Below are 5,533 nucleotides of genomic sequence, written 5' to 3' on the forward strand. Positions count from 1 at the left end.
CTCATCCAGCCAGATTCAAAGATCGTTCAGCCTGGAGGGTCTTTGAGCATCACCTGTCGGGTCTCTGGTTATTCGTTGACCGATGGCAGCTATGCAACAAGTTGGATTAGACAGCGTGATGGAAAAACACTGGACTGGATTTTAACCATGTGGAGTGGCGGGAGCTTAGCTCAAAATAATGCTCTGAAGAACAAGTTCAGCAGCAACAGAGACACTTCTGCAGGAACAATAACGATAACAGGACAGACTCTCCAGCCTGAGGACACAGCTGTTTATTACTGTGTCAGATACCGCACAGTGCGACAAAACACCAACATGCTGACACAAATACTCAGTATGGCCTGTTTAATCCTAAACATGTATCGCGTGCAAGCAGTAAAGCTTTGGCATTCGAGAATTTACTGCAGTAAACCGACCACTGTGTTGATAGAACGTTCTTGAAATAGAGATCAGTCACAGAACAAACAGAATAAATGATATCATTTCTGAGATCGACCAGTGGCCAGGGCTTTTACCTCACTCCAGAAAATTTCTTGATTTCCTTTGCAACCCTAAGATGGATCAACCATGAATATAAAGTGAATTAATGAATAAGGTCAGATCCATGATATTAAGGTCCGAATCATTGAGTAATCATTAAAACTGTCAGCTAATATTATTAATAAATAATTTGCTCAAAATTCCCTTTTACTCTGAGTCAAGTTGTATTTCCAATTTGAGTTAACATAAAAATGACTTATCGTTTCCAGGCTTCTCTGTAGGATCCTCCTTGCATTGTGTTTATTTTCAAGTTCTTAATTTGAACATGGAGTTTGCCACCATTTTGATTCTTTCCACACATATTGTGATGGATACAGTCCCTTTAGTTAAGCCCCCTGCAACTCATTGACAAATGTTTCATGTAAAGCGAAAGACAAACAGAAATACATCATTTTCTTATAATAAAAATAGTAGCAAAAATCCATCAGATTAAAGTCTCTCTGCAGATGACATGAAACTCTGCATGTTCGTATTGTCATGGTTTTAGTGTTAGTTAAACCCAAAATGTCAGAAAAGTACATTGTTACAGTGAATAAAAGACTTTCAGCGTCAGCTACGTTAACTTATAGGTGGAGTCAATGCAAAACATGGATCTTTGCTGCCTTTTCTTATCTGACCATGAAGAGAGGGCAGAAATCAGTGTGCTGTCTGCTTAACATGATGGACTGCCGGAGAAGACTGTTACTCATTTTTATTTTCTGTGAAGGTGCAGAGTTTCACTGATATTCGGTTTTCTTATCTTCTTTTTGTTAACTTAAATAACTTACTATCTTCCTTTTTGCAGGTGTCGTTGGTCAAACTCTGACACAGTCTGAGTCTGTGGTTAAAAGACCTGGAGAATCACATAAACTCACCTGTACGGCCTCTGAATTCTCACTCACCGGCTACTGGATGCACTGGGTCAGACAGGCTCCTGGGAAAGGACTGGAGTATATCGCTACAGATGCCGGTGGCAACAACTTTTACTCTGAGTCAGTCCGAGGCCGGTTTACTGCCTCCAGAGACTACGACAAACAGCAGCTGTATCTGCAGATGAACGGCCTGAAAACTGAAGACTCTGCTCTCTATTATTGCGCTCGAAACACACAGCGGCTGACGCTGGTTAAGAACCTGTACAAAATCCTCCACACCCTTTAGGTTTAAAACATTTAAGCTTCAATAAAGTAAAGGAAGGTCAAAAGCTTAAATACGTAATCACATATTAACTTAGATACCATCCAAATAATTACAAACATTGAAACAAATCTTTAAAATCCAATTATTCATCAAGACTGCATACACAATAAAACATGCAGCTGATTTCTTCACTTTTAAAAGGATGTGGAGATATGGAAATAAAATTTACTGAACAGTTTTTGAAATGTCTTTGGTCCATTGAGTGGAAAGAAGATCTCCGACATCAAGTAGCATCATATTTAAGAACGTAGTTTTCAAACTGAACAAAGTTAATGTTTGGACAAAAAGAAAACTGGCAAGTTTGCCCTATTTATTCTAAGTTTCTACGATGTTAAGAGTAAAGCCCTCTCTGGTTATTATGTACCAGTATATTCTCACAGATGAGACAACAACACAGAGATTAGAGACATTACAGACAAAAGCAGAACTGAAAAAAACATCTTAAAGTATAACAACATCATTAAAACAAAACAGAATCATGGTGAGAAGAAACTACACATTCCTTTAGCTCCAGGCTCCAAATTATGAATCATAAAGACTTCAGATTTCAAAATTATTAAAACTTGACTCTGCTGCTTAAAACTCCCCACCACGTTTTCATTTACTTATTTATATGTTTAAAAAAAGCACAACTAAAACGGGAGCTTCAGAGAAAAGTTTAGTACACACCTTCATGTAAAGCATTTTGAACTGCCTTATGCTATACAAATAAACATGATTTAACACCATAAACTGTGATTAAGTATTAATTTTTTGTCAGTCATGAAATTATGTAACTATGGATACAGTCAAATGCACAGACAGAACAGCTGCTGTTTTGGTTTGTGAGTTCCTGCAGCTAAAAGACTTTTTTTTAATTTTTTTTTATTTAACTTGTTACAGAGGCAGTTTGAAAATGTTTGTAACTCAGTTGATTGACACAAAGTCTGAGATGGGATTTGGGAGAGGGTTATCTTTGATGACCTCTGGAAAAATGTATTAAATATTTGAAATGACACCGGTACAAGCAAACATTTCTGCCGCACAAACAAGGACAAACGTTGGACACCAATTTTGTTTTATTTTGAAGACGACGACGAGGCCAACTTCACCCATATCAACTTATGAGATAAAATTTGTCAAGACAAAATAAATCTGAGAGAAATGTCTTGGTTTGATTTTTGTCTAATCAATCCAATGTTTTCTTTTTTCTTTTAATAATTTTGACTAATTTGTGACTGGATAGATTTTCCTGTCAAATTTCACTGAAACTGTTTGCGTACGATGGAGGAGGAGGAGCTTCTGTTAACAAATTTCTGACGAGCTGAAATCCTATTTAAGCCAAACTGGTAGTTTTTAAAACTAACCAAGCACACTTTCAACATGGCTCACAGAGAGGTAACCCTGTTAGTGGCTGTTTTGTTTATCTTGAGTGGTGCTGAAGGTCAAACCATTAGAGAGTCTGAACCAGCTGTTAAAAACCCCGGAGAGTCTCACAGGCTCACATGCACAACATCTGGTTTTAGCTTCCGTGGCTCAGTGTGGGTCTGGATCAGGCAGCCGCCTGGCAAAAGACTTGAGTGGATTGCTTTGGTGCACACATCTAGTACTCCCATCTATTATTCAGACTCAGTCCGGGGTAGATTCACCATCTCCAGAGACGACTCCAGCAGTAAAGTCTATCTCCAGATGAACAGTCTGAAGACGGAGGACTCGGCCGTGTATTACTGCGCTAGAAGAGACACAGTGAGGCAAAGTGACGGAGGAGTCAGACAAAAACTACTTCCTCTGTTTACACCAGCAATAGAGAGCATTTGATCTTCTATTTATGGAAGTTTGTTTCATCTTTCTTTACAACGTTAGATTTTGTTGAATAAGTTACAAAGGATAAATTTACACAATATGAAAAAAAATACTCTCAGACGGAAGTTTCGAGGTAAAACACTTAAATATGTTCCATGTCATAAGCAGATTAGTCCATAAAAAACATTTATACTTATAAGTAATAATTTCTTATAAGAACTGAAAAAAAGAAAAAAGCTTAGAAATATTAGGAATTTTATGCTAATATCAATAACAATACATCAAAATTGTCTTTGCTCTTGATTGCCAGTAAAAGTTGAAAAACATCTCTGATTGTGACAGATGGACAGTAGGATGCTGAAATAAATGTAAATTTGGAAAGACACACAATTTAGTCCATAATTGGAAAGCAAAGTGTGGGATAAATACATACAATGTGTTGTATTTGTAATTTCATAATAGCTAATATTGCTCTATTGTCCTATTAAAGATCAGGGTTGATGCTTCTCCATAAGCCCAGTTTGAATTTCTAATTGGACTTTCACATAACTTATGTTGAAAATCAAATGTATCTAAACTTGTCACCTTAAAAACTCCTCGTTGAATCTAGACTGTGCAAACTTTTCTGTCAAATAATGCATTATTCAATTTAATTACTTGAGTTTCTTCACACAGTAAAACATCTTTATATGGGTTATTGGAAATTCAACATGTATAAAATATGACAATAAGTGTGTATAGTTTTATTTTTTTTTGTTTGTTTTTTGCCAAAGCTGCTCATTTGCTATATTTGTTTTTGGGAGGAGTCAATGCAAAACATGGATCTTTGCTGCTTCTTCTTATCTGACCATGAAGTGAGGACAGAGATCAGTGTGTGCTCTCAGTTTGACATGATGGACGTGAGAACAGGACTCTTACTCAGTTTTATTTTTTGTGAAGGTAAAAAGTTTCACTTTTGTACTTTAGCCATCTGTTTCTTAACTTATAGATAGTGAAAAATCATCTTAATTATTCTTTTTTTTTAAATAACAGGTGTCTTTGGTCAGACTCTGACACAGTCTGAATCAGTAAATAAAAGACCTGGAGAATCCCACAAACTGACCTGTACGACCTCTGGATTCACCCTGAGCAGCTACTGGATGGGCTGGGTCAGCCAGGCCACCGGGAGAGGACTGGAGTGGATCGCTGCAGATGGTGGCAGCACCAACTATTACTCTCAGTCAGTTCAAGGCCGGTTTACTGCCTCCAGAGACAACAGCAGACAGCAGCTGTATCTGCAGATGAACAGTCTGAAAACTGAAGATTCAGCTGTTTATTATTGTGCTCGATGGACACAGTGACTGAAGTTGGTTGAGGAGTTGTACAAAATCCCGAAGCTTCTTGCTGTAAAAGATTAGAAATGTAACATTTTCAAAACCACTTGCAGAGAAGGCCATGCTTAGTTTGAAGGCTTGAAATATGGAAAAGCTCACTTTCTTTAGAAAAGTACTGTCTGTCAAGGTTTTATAAACGTAATATTTAATTTGGAGTGAACTTTTGTTAAAAGACACATGAACATAACTATATCAAACTCCCCAAGTACTAAAGTCAATTTTCACAGATCACTGAAGCAGAGTGTATGTAAATAATAAAACACATACTAAGACGAATTTTGGACTTTGCAATAAATTCTTTAATGGACTTTGATCTTTAGCCATAACTTGAGAAAAGGAATGCTTGTAGTTGCACAAGGACACTACAGGTGGCGCCATCTGATCAGTAATATTACTAATTCCCTACTTTGACAGTACATTCCTTTTTTAGTGGCTGGAATGTGTTTGTAAAATGTTGAAAATGCTGAAAAAAAACCAGAGTGATCACAGTGTAAATATGACAGTAAGGCTGCTGCTGTTGAAGCTTCTCCATTAGTGGAGCTGAATGTCACATCATTACAGAATGGGTGCTAAAATGGCACAATGACAGTGATACTATATATCATATTAATACAACTAATTCCTAAATGAAAATCAATGTGTTTAAAAAAAAAAAAAAAAAG

The sequence above is a fragment of the Poecilia mexicana genome, unplaced genomic scaffold (assembly GCF_051168715.1).
Source record: "Poecilia mexicana isolate PSO_F unplaced genomic scaffold, ASM5116871v1 scaffold_8, whole genome shotgun sequence".
Taxonomy (NCBI): Eukaryota; Metazoa; Chordata; class Actinopteri; order Cyprinodontiformes; family Poeciliidae; genus Poecilia; species Poecilia mexicana.